The sequence below is a fragment of the Physeter macrocephalus genome, chromosome 2 (genome assembly GCF_002837175.3).
Source record: "Physeter macrocephalus isolate SW-GA chromosome 2, ASM283717v5, whole genome shotgun sequence".
In the NCBI taxonomy this organism is placed as follows: domain Eukaryota; kingdom Metazoa; phylum Chordata; class Mammalia; order Artiodactyla; family Physeteridae; genus Physeter; species Physeter macrocephalus.
In genome coordinates this window covers 98,649,672-98,664,162 of record NC_041215.1, presented here as the reverse complement: position 1 = coordinate 98,664,162, position 14,491 = coordinate 98,649,672, and the positions used below count along the sequence as shown (strand labels likewise).

The window sequence follows — 14,491 nt, the reverse complement described above, 5'->3', positions numbered from 1 at the left end:
GATGGATCTAGAGACTGTCATACAGAGTGAAGTAAGTCAGAAAGAGAAAAACAAATACCATATATTAATGCATATATGTGGAACCTAGAAAAATGGTACAGATGAACCAGTTTGCAGGGCAGAAATAGAGACACAGATGTAGAGAACAAATGTATCTATACCAAGGGGGGAAATCCACGGGGGTGTTGGGGGGTGGTGTGATGAATTGGGCAATTGGTATTGACATGTATACACTGATGTGTATAAAATTGATGACTAATAAGAACCTGCTGCATAAAAAAATAAATTAAATTTTAAAAAGGAATAGTGAGGGGGAGCGGGCAAGATGGTGGAGGACTAAGACATGGAGCTCCCCTTCTCCCACAGAAACATTAAAAATACATGTACAAGTCAAACGATTCACATAGACCATCTACTGAACGCCGACAGGAGACCTCAGATGTCCGAAATGTCAAGGATACCTCCACGTAACCAAGTAGGATAAAAGGAAAAGGAAAAAGAAGGAATCAGAATAGGGTCTGCATCCCAAGTAGCGAGATGTGAACAAGGAAAAGTTCCTGCATCCAGGGAAGACTCCTCACTGGCAGGGAGATCCACCTGGTTGGAGGGGGAGGTATGTAGCCTAGGAGGAGAGTGCAATAACCAGTTTGTGGAAGAAAAAATGGACAGTAACCTGCACAGTAGGTGACCACTGCTGCCCTGCACTCCTCAGCCTGAAACACTTATCTGTTGGTGTGGGTGGGGGCTGGCACTGAAACTCAGACTTCAGAGGTCAGACTCGGAGAGGACTGGGGTTGACTGTGCAGAAACAGCCTAAGGAGGCTGGGCTGCAGCAGCTGAGGGTGTGCTCAGAAGAAGCCTGGGCCTACCTGAGAGGCATGCACCATTATTGGGGGGTGCACGAGGAGAGGAGCAGGACCACCATAAGAGCTTCTTTCTCTGTGAATGCTCCCAGGCAACAGGACACTGCTTGCATGAGCTCTGGGGACAGGCGCAAGTTGCTGCCCCCAATGGGGGCTTCAGAGTCAGGCACAAGCTGCCATTATGAGACCCGAGAGCAGGCAGCAGGCCCTGTCCCCACCATCCTGGGAGCGCACAAGGGCCACTGTACCTGCATACCTCATATCAAGGGGATAACAGCCAGCACACACTGAGGAAAGAGAAAGCAAACATCCAAACTAAAAGCAACCCCTCAATTCTGGAAAAGACAGCGAAGTAGAAGGACTTGAGCTCATCTCCTCTCATGAAATGGAATACTACTCAGCCATAAAAAAGAACAAATGAACTAATGTCATTTGCAGCAACATGGATGCAACTAGAGATTATCATACTAAGTGAAGTAAGTCAGTAAGAACAAGATAAATACCATATTATATCACTTATATGTGGAATCTAAAATATGACACAAATGAACCCACCTATGATACAGAAACAGAATCAGTGACATAGAGAATAGACTTGTGGTTGCCAATGGGGAAGGGGTGGGAGATGGGTGGATTGGGAGTTTGGGATTAGCAGATACAAACTGGTATACTTAGAATGGATAAACAACAAGGTCCTACTGTATAGCACAGGGAACTATATTCAATATCCTATAATAAAACATAATGGAAAAGAAAAAAAAATTTTCAGAGGATAATTAAAAAACATCAAAACTTATTATGCTGCTGGACAAGCAGGCAGAGCACCAAAGTAATGTAACTTTTCTTGAAGGTGGTATTTAAACTCAGTAAATTGGAGAGTTCGTTGTTTTATCTTAACTTTATTTTACAGATGAGTGTACTGTGATTTGAAGTGCTAAGGAACATTCTCAAGACTACAAAATTATTAAATGCTGCAACTAGTTTTTGTACTAGGTCTATTTAATTGCAGAACTTATAAAACCACAATGTCATACTATCTTTCCGTATGTGATTCAATAGCCTGGATTTGAAACTGTGCTTATAATAGGACTGCAGCAGCAAGCATGGAAAAGAAGAAATGGATGAATGCAAGTGGCATAAAAATGGACTAATCAACATCCGTTATTAATTGGATTGGAGGGAGCATTAGATGATATGTCCGTGAATATTTCAAACTTTTCCAAAATAGGTAAATAGAAGAAAAGTAGTAAAGTCTGGAAGAGAAGTTGTGAGAAAATAAAATTGCGTTTGTTTTCACTTATACTGAGTTTAGAATGACAATGGATCTCTAGGTCACAACAGATGGCCCTTCAATTGAAGATACAGTCCAGCTTATTTGTGAATTTTCTCTATAAATTAAGGCTATGATATTTAATGAGCTATCTGATAAAGAGTACACAGAGGAATAATAGAAGTATAATAATATGCTGTGTTTTCATGCTTCTGGAGAATCTACAGTTCGAGGAAGATATTAGAACTTAGAACTTAATAAAACTTGACTTCCAGTCATCTGATATCCTCCCTCGCCTACTAATATAGCTGGTTTTTTTCTTTTTGGCTGGCACTTTGTCCTCCTTACATCTCATGAAACTTTAATGCCTTTTTTGAAAAGAAAATTTTCTTCAAAGCAGGTAATTTCATCTCTGACTTCTACCTGAATGTAGTTACATACATCATTGTATATTTTCCCCCAAAATCACTGGATAACTGCCATTTCTATCCTTTGAGTTATAAAGAACTGCCATGCATCTGGCACCCCTCCACTAAAAGCAGATCTTGGGTTAAGTTTTCTCATCCCATCTTTTATTTCTTTGTGAGTTCAAATTTTTCTCTAATGTAGAGTTGGTGCACATTTCATCATACAGTATTCAATTTTAATAAAGTCATTTAATGTGAAAAGGTTACTGTTTTATACTCAGTTATCTATGAAATGTAATTATTCTGGCTATGTACCCCACCACCAGCAAAATTGCAAGTGAGCGTGTTATCTTCTTAGAACAGAGAGAAGATAAAATCAAGTGAAACATATTTTCACAGAAACATCTCAAGGATAACTTTTGATGTCTCAAACAAAGCATACAACCTCGATCATCTGTAATGATTTTCTCCTTAACTGATTTATTCAGGCGTCTGTATTTTGAAATAGAACTTGATGTATACCATCCTGTAAATAATTGTTTTCCAGTTAAAAAAAAAAACCCATGATGCTCAGGGCTTTCTCCATGGTATAAACATAGGGAATCTGAAGATGCAGTACACTGCAACTCTGTGAAATGGATTTGTGTCTTGTCTATAAAATGATGTCTTTTGAGGCACTTTTCTGGAGTGATGTTATGGATGGAGAGATATATATTCCATTGTGTGATGCTGACTTATGACTACTGTGTCCAGGCATTAGCTTTTGTGATTATATTCATTGCTTGGAGTATAACTAGAGGAAACTGTAATATATAACTTATTCACTCTTCCTGAGCATCAGTTGTCAGAATTTGCCTTTGGTTCTGGCAAGAACTCCTGAGGGAAGCTCTCCTAGAGGCTGCCCCTGAGCATGACTTGGTCAACTTATGATCACATTTCCATCTAAGAAAAAAAGAAAATTGTAAATAAAATCTTACGTCAAAATCTATATTAAAATGCTGAGTCTTAAAACAGGTTCTCAGAGAGGAAAAAAGAAATGAATTTCATCAGCCAATTATTTGCTGTCACCTGTAACTCATTGTTCAAAGTTCATCCGCTGGATGCTGAGTCCCATAGTGGCCTCTACAACACAAGTCATGAGCACAGAGCAGTCAGCGAGAAGGTATAACTCACAATTGTGTAACCTGCTCAGTCTAGCCGTGCATGCGTGGGGGCACCAAGCATATCTTATGGAATTTCATTCTTTTCTTCACAAGTGACCAGGAAGTCTGTGGACTTCAGTTAAGAGGTGGGTGATATAAAGCATGAGGACAGGCACCATTGAGTTATTCCATGATTATGGGAGCAGCTGTCATACTGGGTTCTGCAAGCAAGATGAGTGCTACAGCAATGTGACCTTTCATGAAAGTGATGTTGAAACTCAAACTGTTTCTTCAAAGAAATAGAATCTTCTGTCAGTCACCTATAAGAATGTGGTTAATATCAGGGGCTATCAGTAGCAAAAATTAGAACTCTTTGGCTAAGTGAATCTAAGAAAGTGTATATATTGGGTTCAACTTTGGTAATGTGGAAGGGTGAATGGGAAGAGTGTTGCAAGAAACTGGTGTGAAAGACAGAGAGCCAAAATTTAGGAAATGACTTTGGGCATATATATTTTGTAGGTCGACTCCACTTAATTAATGTGGAGAGATGAGTGAGAAGGGAAAGCAAATTGACTAATTGCTTTGCTTGAACGACTACATGGCATGAATTACTGAGACCAAGATGGTGGAGAATATGAAATAACACATTTTAAACATAATGTGTTTGAGATTCTTGTGGTATTTATAGTGGGAGAATAAGGACAAAGGTGGAGTGGTATTTTGAAATGAAATTTAAGAAAGAAGAATTTATATTATATTATATTTTTTCTAAAGGGCATTGAGTTACAGTATAGTCTAAATGGTGTTGGGAAGTTGAGTAGTGATCTCTGAGGAAAGAGGCAGTAAGACATGGCTCCAGGCTCACTCTGTAAGCAGCAAGCTTAAGTCTGAAAGCCAGATTCAGGCTTTATTAGCCATGTGCACATAAGTAAGTTACTTAACTTGTCTAAGCTCCAAGGGAAAGCCAGATTTAAGACAGAACAAGAGCAGTGTATTCTGATAAGAGATTGAAGATATAGATGATTTTGCTGATGACAGACAGTGGACATACTTTAGGAGCAACAGATAAGGGTGTGAGTTAAAATCAAAAACATCATGGATATGAGCCATTTTAGATTTTAGGAGATGAAAAATGGCCTAGAAAATTTGCCTATGGGCATAAACAAAGATAGGGCCTGTCATTAAAAAAAAAAGATAAACATCATAATGAGTTTTAACCTTGATGGCCTCAAGGCAAATAGTGTTAGTGAGGTTGTGTGTGTCCTGGTGATAAAGTGTTGATGAGCCTTTGCCGTGAGCATTCCAAAATCCATGGTCCCCTCTGTTTCTGTCTCTTTGACTTAAAACTCAGAATTTGGATCCACTATGCAATACTTCTATATTTTCTCATTGGTGACTTTCATCTGTTAGGGACTTAGGGTAAGTTTTTGTTGTTGTTGTTCTTACTTCCCCCTCATGATTTTTAAAGGTGACTCTCTCTACCTATGGGAGGTATAGATATTAGTTGGTATAATGATAAACGGAATGCTGCTTTATGAACATCTTGGGAAGCTCCTGATAGCTATTCAAGTAAGAGTTTTTATACTGAAGTGTGTGGCTTAGGCCTACCTGAATGTCTTGGCCAGCAGCAGAAATGTGAAGAACAAAACAGAACATCTCTGTATTCTAATCTGTAAGCACTATAACCTCACCTAACACTAAACATAAACTAATGGAAGTCTGGGGTTCTGAAAATTGAGAAGCTAGGGAGGAGCAGAGCTGACAGTTCGAATTGTTGGCAGGAGTGTCCCCTATGAATGGGAAGAAACAGAAATATTGGGAGAGTGGGATGAAAGTTGCAGCATCCCTATATCATCCATCTCAGCAAGCATTGATATACTAACATCATCAAATCTAAATACCCAATCCTGTATTTCTCCCGAGATAAAGATCACTATATGCAGTTATCCATAAGGACATTCTCATGTAAGTGTCCAAAGATGCTCTCATACTTAGTGTGTCCAAGACGTAACGTACCATCTTTCTACCAAAACTATTATTCTTCCTATTATAACCATTTCATTAAATGACAGCACGAGTCAACTACTTTCTCAAGCCACAAGCCAACCTTCTACCTCTCCCCCAGATCACCACATACAAACAATTACAAAAACTTTAGTTTCTATTTCATAGGTATATGGTGATTTTTTTTCACTAATCTCCAATTCTACTGCCACTATCAATCCCATTCTCCAGTACTTCAACAGAATCCTAATTGATATTTCTCTTCTTTATATTTTTTATTACTTATTTTCATTTCATTTCATTTTAACTGTTGATTCCATTTTCACCTAGTTGTTAATTTTCTTAAAATACCCATCCTAAGGTTACCATTTCTGTTTTTCAATTCCTTCATTGACTTTCTATTGTTTTTACAATATATTACAAAAGTGTTATTATTGCATAGACACCCCTTCATTGTTTGACTTCTGCTTACATTTCCTTCTTCATAAATTATTTATTCAATCAACTAATATTAGTGTGCCCATTATATTCCAGAGACTATTTTGAGTCCTTTGGATACATCAATGAATAAAACAGACAAAAGACTCCTGCTGTTATATTATATGGCTAATATCCAAATACAGTATCTTCTTACCTTCAGAACTTTGAAGAAAGTGTTTTCTACTTGAAATTATTTTTCTTTATTTTCTAAGATAATGCAGCTACTCATTAATACTCTAGTACTGGTTGTAATCTGCTTCAGGAAACCTTTCGTTGTATCCTCCCCTCTTTCCCAATTCTACAGTTTCAGACAGGTACCCATTCTATGTGCTAACTTAATACCACTTCTTATAGCACTTAGCAGGTTGGTTGCTTTTTATTTTAATTTATTTTACTTTATCTTATTTTTCTTTTATTATGAATATATGTATTTAATATTTTAATATCCATAAGAAAGTAAGACCTGAAGTAATTGATGCTCTTTTTTTTGTTTTTGTATCTCTTACAGCAGTATTTGACACAGAATAATTCTTAAGTATGTTGGAATGGAAATGTAGCAGTTTTTATTGTTATTGTTTTAATAACTAGCCATGTGTCTTCAGTTATGCCGTTACCCCTCTAAGCCATAATTTATTAAAAATGATAGAGTATGTTGGACCAGAAGCTATCCTTATATACCTAAAGTCTACAATTATAGTCCTTAAAGATAAAACACAATTTAGCTACTAGAAAATTCCTTCCAACCTTGTTTTTGATAAGTCTACTCTGAAAACACATGATAAGACATTGGACTTGATATAAATAGCCCCCTCTTTATATTCAATAAAATATTTTTTAAAAATCAAGAAATAACTACACAATTAATTATAAATTTCAAAATGGAAAAATATCTTTATTCAAATTTAAAATATTTGCTTTTTCAATTCTTTTTTAACCCTACTCTCATCTTCACATTTATTGTTGAGAAATAGAAGTTACAGTAAGGGAAATTAAATCTAGGCTGGTGGCTCAACTTAGAAATTTGCTACTGAGGTGATTGTCCATGTTATATACCTCCCTATCTTCTTCCTCTAGAGATGCATAATTAACGATTTCAATAATGTGATAAAAATACCTAGCTTCATAAAGTGAATTTCATAAGATTAAAACCATTACATCCCTTAACAACTTTGGCATGATGTGCCAAAGCACCTTATTTAAGTTTATTTCTCACTGGCCAAAAATATAATTTAATGTGTGTCTGATTCTCCTTTTGAAATTAAAATTGTGTATATCATTTTCAATTACCTACATGTTTTTACATCAAATTCATTGTATGTCTTTCAGAACAAAATTAAGTTAATAGTGTTTGTGGTCAAGCATCCAAAATATGCTAAATTATTTTTTATTATTTCCTTTAAACTCTGCTTGAAAAACATGTAATTGATACTAAGAGATTAATAATAGGTACTATTTTAAATTATATTATATTGGGTAATAATGAGAGCCAAGACATGAGCAAACTAACAATAGTCCTTAAGTGTGGTAAAAATTACTCTGTACTAACTAACTCTTCCTATATTAGTCAACAACAATGTAAACTTACCAACACTAAATCCTGTAGTAAATGACATATATAATACACATATTTCTGCAAAACTAATATGAATTCTTCCAAATTATGTGTACCAAGAAAACGGCAATTTTACCTAAGTATTTTTGCAGTACAGAAGTGTGAACTTCTGATTGTTAATTTTGCTAGCCTTTAAAAAATAACTGTGAGACTTACAAAACAATGATCACGGTTTACCATTTTTATCTGTTACATTTCATCTCTGATTTTGGCAAAAAAGTTTGGGTTTCTGCCTCTCAATTCTTGATTGTTAAGTTTCTCAAGTTATGTGTGCTATTCCACATCTATCCAATCATTCTTTTTGCTTGAGTTGTCCAGAATCATTTTTCTTTGCCTGCAAGCCAAGATCTATAATTAAAACATAAATATACTCTTTCTTATGCATTCTAATTAAGAGCATACACATGGACACAACTCTAACGCCCAGACCACAGCACAGAAATCTTACTTCATACGAGATCCACAAGAATGAGATACCGGATCTGAAACAGAGCTGCAACAGATTCTGTATAAGGCTTCTGTTTGGGTATTCCATGATTGCCTTTCAGCTCCAAATTCACCAAACCGTACTCTGCTTTGTAATGCTTTTGGCTGGGAATCTAGAAAGCGCATTTCTGCTTTGCTAGGGGTCTCCCTATCAGTTTTTGCCAACAGGGCATTAGGGAGAGACTGCTAGACTGAGGGAAGAAGAAGGGACTTTCCATTTGCTTCTTGTTGTCTGCCTATGTACTTTCTGTTCCTGTGCGTGTCACCTCACTAGTTCTCTTCAGCCCAGCAGAGGCAGTTTCTTCCTGGAAAAGCAGTGGAATTCAACTTTCAGTTATTCCATCACTTTCAGATCATCTCTCTGCAACACCTGTCCCCTCCTGAGATTCCAGAACAAGCTGGCCATCACTCCCCATCCCCATCACAGAGAATGGCCTGGGTTCCAGCACGATAATGCCCTTGCTCTGTGAGCCAAGACATATCAGTAACAGTCAACCAGAACATCCTCCTCAAAGGTTAAATTTCAAGTCTGAAGAGCCTCCCTTCCTTTCATGTTTCTAATTTTCAGTGATTCCATTCTCTCATATTTGTTCTAGTCCTAGAAATGATAGCTGCTTGATAGAAATGATTACTACATCTCTGAACCTTAATGTTCACTTATTGACTTTTCATTTATTTAGTTAACAATTTTATATCTAGTTAACAATTTCTCATATAAAATCTGCTCTGTTCAAGAGTGTCTTATGTCTCCTGATCGGTCCTTGAATGATACTGAAATTGATATTAGAAGGAGTTCTAGGAAATAGACTCTCAAAGATGGGATTTTGATATTATTAATTTTCCCATGTCCTTGAACCTGAATGTACTGGTGATGTCTTCAACAATGGAAAATGGGGTGCTAGCAATCCATGTTATTTATTGGCATCATAGTTAATCATATTATTACCTGTGGTTGATTCTGAAAAAATGTCTACTGAAGTAAATGTTTTGGGAGCCAAGTCACTGCTACAGTTTACTATTATGATGCTAATTACAGTTACAAATACAGTACTGTTGTGTTGAATGGATTCTTCTGAGTACAGTGTAGTGCTTATAGGAAGAAGATGACAACTCATGTCTTTAAATTCTTATCTCTGTGATAGTCAAATAATAAGCAAATGTCTAAGGCAGCCATTAAAAATTGTTTATTTCTTGTAGCTGCAAGGTCAATACCGCTGAAAATCAAATACAGAATTAAATTTTACAGGTTACATAATTATAATATAGGTTTTCATAGCCTCACCAAATCTCTCATGTGAGAAGGTTAAAGCACTGAGTAGAAGGAGTGGAAGCCTGAAACAAGGCTTGGGGATATCTGGTTGGACTCAGACACACTATTAATCATGAAATCTAAGCAGTTTGTCATCCTGTTTTTGAGAAGGCTAACCCTTCTGTGCTTGTAATTACCTCACCTGAGAAAGCTGACTTGAAAGGAGATGTCCATTATCTTCCAGACACATCCAGTCATCTTTTGTTTGCAATAGACCAGAAACTATGGTGAGAATTCCCCATGCTCTAAGGATGATAATTACAGAGTCTGATTTGGTAAAAAATCACTTATACATCAAAAGAATTGTAAGATTTTTCTAATTTATATCAACAAAAATCAGGAACACAGATGACCAACAGGCACGTGAAAAGGTGCTCAATATCGCTAATTATTAGAGAAATGCAAATCAAAACTACAATGAAGTATCACCTCGCACCCTCGCACCAGTCAGAATGACCATCATTAGAAAGTCTACAAATAATAAATGCTGGAGAGGGTGTGGAGAAAAAGGAACCCTGCTACACTGTTGGTGCATGTAAATTAGTTCACCACCATGGAGAACAGTATGGAGGTTCCTTAGAAAACTAAAAATAGAGTTACCATATGATCCTACAATCCCACTCCTGGGCATATATTCAGAGAAAACTTTAATTCAAAAAGATACATGCACCCCAATGTTCATAGCAGGATTCCATAATCCTCACTGACGTCAAAGAACCCATCTCAAGAATAACATCCCCTACAGTTATGTCTAGCCTATAAAGGAGAGAAACCATAGACTGTTTCAAGGATGCAGGAATTCCCTCAATAATGTATTTCTCAACACCTTAATGCAGGGAATGTCTGTAGATCTTCTAGGAGGATGTAGTTTGGGAATAGATATGTAGATTGCATGTGATGAATCCATTCCAACTGTCCCTACTTTTGATGCATTTGGATTCCTTCCTCCATATCATGCTGGGGAAGTTCTGACATAACTTCATTAAACATTGGTCTCTATTGAGTTCAAGTTTCAGTCATCAAACAAAGTGACTTGTTAAAGGCAATTCTAAATGTCCGAACTAACACATTAAACCAGTAGTCTTTAGTAAATGTACCCTAATTAATACATTTGGGTTCATCTAGTATTATATACCCTATCTCTTTGCACTGACACTCTCAGAATCCACTCTCCTATAAATTCCCAATGTTTCTGTTGATATGTACGTCTTATATTCTTTCATTGGGTAATGAATATAAATATACACATGTATATGTGAATATAAATACATATATAAACACACATGCATTTATACTATTTTATAATTCTTTTTAATGTATAAGCTATTTCCTTCCAGGTCATGGTGTATGCCTGACCCCCAGGAACAGCCTGAGACTTTAATTAAGGGTCTAGTGGCAACAAGGGTTAGTTGTTTTGGTTCTTGAGAAGAATGGCTTACTCTTGCCAGGCATCTACCCTAAATTATGATATCACAAGGGTTCCAAGAAAGGTAGATTAATATTTGTAGACATAGGAGGACAACACATTTTCATTAACAGTGAAAGCTCAGAGTGACTTGGGGTTCAAGATTTTTAGTTTCATACAGGTCCATACAGATGTCCCCCTTTAAAGTTTTTGAATCTCTTTTTTTTCCACTTATTGCCCTAACTTTCACATAAGAAACATGATGAAACTCTGATTTCAACCCACTCAATTTAATTTTGCATTTCATTTTAACATCAGCCCTGTGGCTACAAAAATAAATAAATAAGAGATTCTTTTAAGGTAGTCACAGAAACTCCCTGGTTCTCAGATCACATCTTGAGCTGAGCATTAAATTAACTGAGCTTGTCATTTTTTTTTTTTTTTCTAAAAGCCCAGTTCACTCAGGAGATTCTATTCACACCACAGACCTGTTGTCACCTTTCTGCCATAGCAGTCAAGTGCAGCTGTTGCTTTGGATCCCAAGGTAGTTGCTTCAGTAGGCAATTCATCAAAATCAAACACAGGTAATAGATTGATTAATTGTGATGCCATGGCATGCCAAGTATTATTCTCATCTCATTTCCCATTTACAAAGAGCTCAGCATTGCACTCAAGATAATGACACAACCAAACCAATCTCAGAATCTCACCTTTGTGCACATTTTCTTAGACCATTCCTGATGCCAGTTCTGTATTAGTCAGAGACTAGTCAGTAAACAGGAATAACACAGGAATTTGAATAGGAAAAAACTAACATAAAGAATATATTAACTAGTAATCCCCAATAGGGATTAACTGCTAAGGGGCTAAGAGAACGCCAAAGAATGCAGAAATCGCAGATATAGTGAGCAGCCACTACCTCAAAGACAGGCAGAGTACCAAAGGAAGAAACAAATTTGCAAGAGAGCCCCGCTAAGTCTAAGATTCAAACCTCATTAGAGAAAGTGTGGCTGTGATCTAGTGGACGATGGATAAAGTCATTGAGATCATGTATGCTGAGCTTGGCAAAGGGGAAACTTCTTGTTGGGGTGGAGAGAGAATTTACTAGAAACTAGCCACTAGAATTTTCCTGAGACTTTGTTGGGAAGCTGCCTCAGAGGTCCTGCCAAAACTCCAGAGAAAATTATCCCATTATTGTGCCTGTATAACTCAACAGGAAGCCATCGAGAATACCAGCGGGACTCACTGAGGAACCACTTTCAGAGTCTCCACAGACACTTGCTGGGAGGAGAGAATCATAGGATGTTTCAAAAGACCCTGGATGCCATGAGCCACAGGAGCAAGCAAGAGAGAGTATCTGGAACTAGGAAGAGAAAGCCCTGCATTCCGCAGTGTTCCTCTTGCACCCACTACAAATTAAGCTTATGAGCTTAACACTGTGCCAACTGACAAGGAAGAAATGTTTACAGGGTCCAGCTCCAGTATAACAAATCAGGGCAAATATGGATGAATGGATTATCTGAGAGGTAATACATTAATTATTGCCAGTTCATCAAATAAAGAATTTTGAAGAGCTGAAGTCCTGCCTGAAGACAAAGAAAATATGGAATGGACAATGGAAAAGGAAGTTATTAACTATGGCTGCACAACGAGCTACAGAATTGAGGACTGCTATTGCTATATATAATTTATTTTTTGCTTCGTGTGTATGTATGTGTGTGTTTATGTATGCATATATGTATATTGTGTATATTAGTTTTCTTTCTTTTTTTTCCATTTTCCCCTTAATATATTTTGTTGAAGGTTAACAATACAATTTAGTCTTCAGGTAACAGGATATTCTCTTTGGACTGCAACTGAATGTGAGGAGTACTTAATATAAACTATAAGTGAGCAATATGACTGTCTTCCAGAGATGGATCCAGTAAGTGTTGGAAGTTTGCATCCCTCATTTTTTAAAATTGAACTATAGTTGATTTACATTGTTGTGTTAGTTTCTGGTGTACAGCAAAGTGATTCATTTATATATATATATGTATAAATATATTCTTCTTCATATTCTTTTCCATTATGGTTTATTGCAAGATTTGAATATAGTTACCAGAAACCCTTATTTTAAGGTGAGAATATGAATGTCCTTATTTGCATGAAGAAGATCAGCTGCATCTTGCTAAGTAGAAACAAGAGTTAATTTCGGTGTTTTATGGAAGTTCAAATATGTGTAGAAGGAGATCTATGGGTGCAGAGAAGCCAAAAAGAGTAGACTATCAGTTAATTAAGCTGTCATCTCTCAGCTCCAATCCCATCCTTCTAGACTTCGTCATGTGAGGCATTTTATACTATACCAGCTGGCTCCATAGGATCTGCCAAGGCTGGCAGAAGAAGAAGGCATTTATTCCTTTCTCTTTGCTTCCTTTGGGCTACCTATTTCCCCCTTATGTGTTACCTCAAAATTTTTCTTCACCCACACCAGAGTTAGCTGCTTACCCAAGCAGCAGCTGAATTTTGTTTACAGATTTTCCGAAACTTGCAGAAAAGCCTCATCATGTTTCTTTCTGAGATACCAGAACCAGCCAGCTGGCATTCCCACTTTAGGGTGTGAGTTTCATCTCCATGGAGCCCCTCCTCCAAGCTTCTAAGTTTCTAAGGTCCAAAATCAGTTCATTTTCAGTTAATCAAAAGGAAAATCTCCTGGGTGGCTCTGACTTATTCAGGTGAACGTGCTTAAAAGTTGCTCTCCTGCTAGTCTAGAAGAAGCACGTTCCAATTGGGAAGGCCATCCTCCCAACACCTTGATTGCAACTTTGTGAGACCTGAGCAGAGGACTTAGACAAGTCATGTCTTAACTCCTGACTGACAGAAATCATGAAATAATGAAAGTATGTGGTTTTAAGCCACTAAATTAGTGGTAGCTTGTTATACAGTGATGGAAAGCAAATACATATTCCTAGGTTTGGTAGCTACATTCCTGGTAACTGTGTTCATCAATCTCTACCTCTGTGGTATTTTAATGTGTCCTTCTTGCTTTTTATGCTGCCTTGTTAACAACTTTATACCTAGTTAACTATTCTCTATATGAGATTTTCTCTTCAGTTACTAATGTTAATTCTGTCTCCTGAACTGACTGATAACAGGATTTCCTTACTTCTTTTGAGTAATTGCCCATTCAGTAAATGTATATAATATTTATAGACTGTCCTCTATGAAAAATTGTGTACCTTTGAATGTATTACTTGTCATTTTTATAGAATTATAGTCAATACACTTTTATGTTTTACATGCTATAGACATCTTCTTATGTGCATTTGGACAGATTCACTGTCTGTAAAGAGTCTGGGAACACACACAGAGCCCAGTGTCTGAGAGAAGTAATTAGGTACAAAATAATATAACTATTTTATAAAGGTCTTAGCAACATATTCATGTGTAGATAATATGTTAAAAATAGGTTGATAATTGACATATGATAAATACTAATGTAAATTACTTCATTCTAATTATGCTTTATCAAAT

General features: G+C 36.7%; 1 pseudogene; it reads left to right on the top strand.

Annotated features, from left to right (window-relative positions):
• The first annotated feature begins 381 nt into the window (after positions 1-381).
• The window catches only part of LOC102988253 (3-ketoacyl-CoA thiolase, mitochondrial-like), a 181,691-nt pseudogene continuing 167,581 nt past the window's right edge, over positions 382-14,491 (top strand).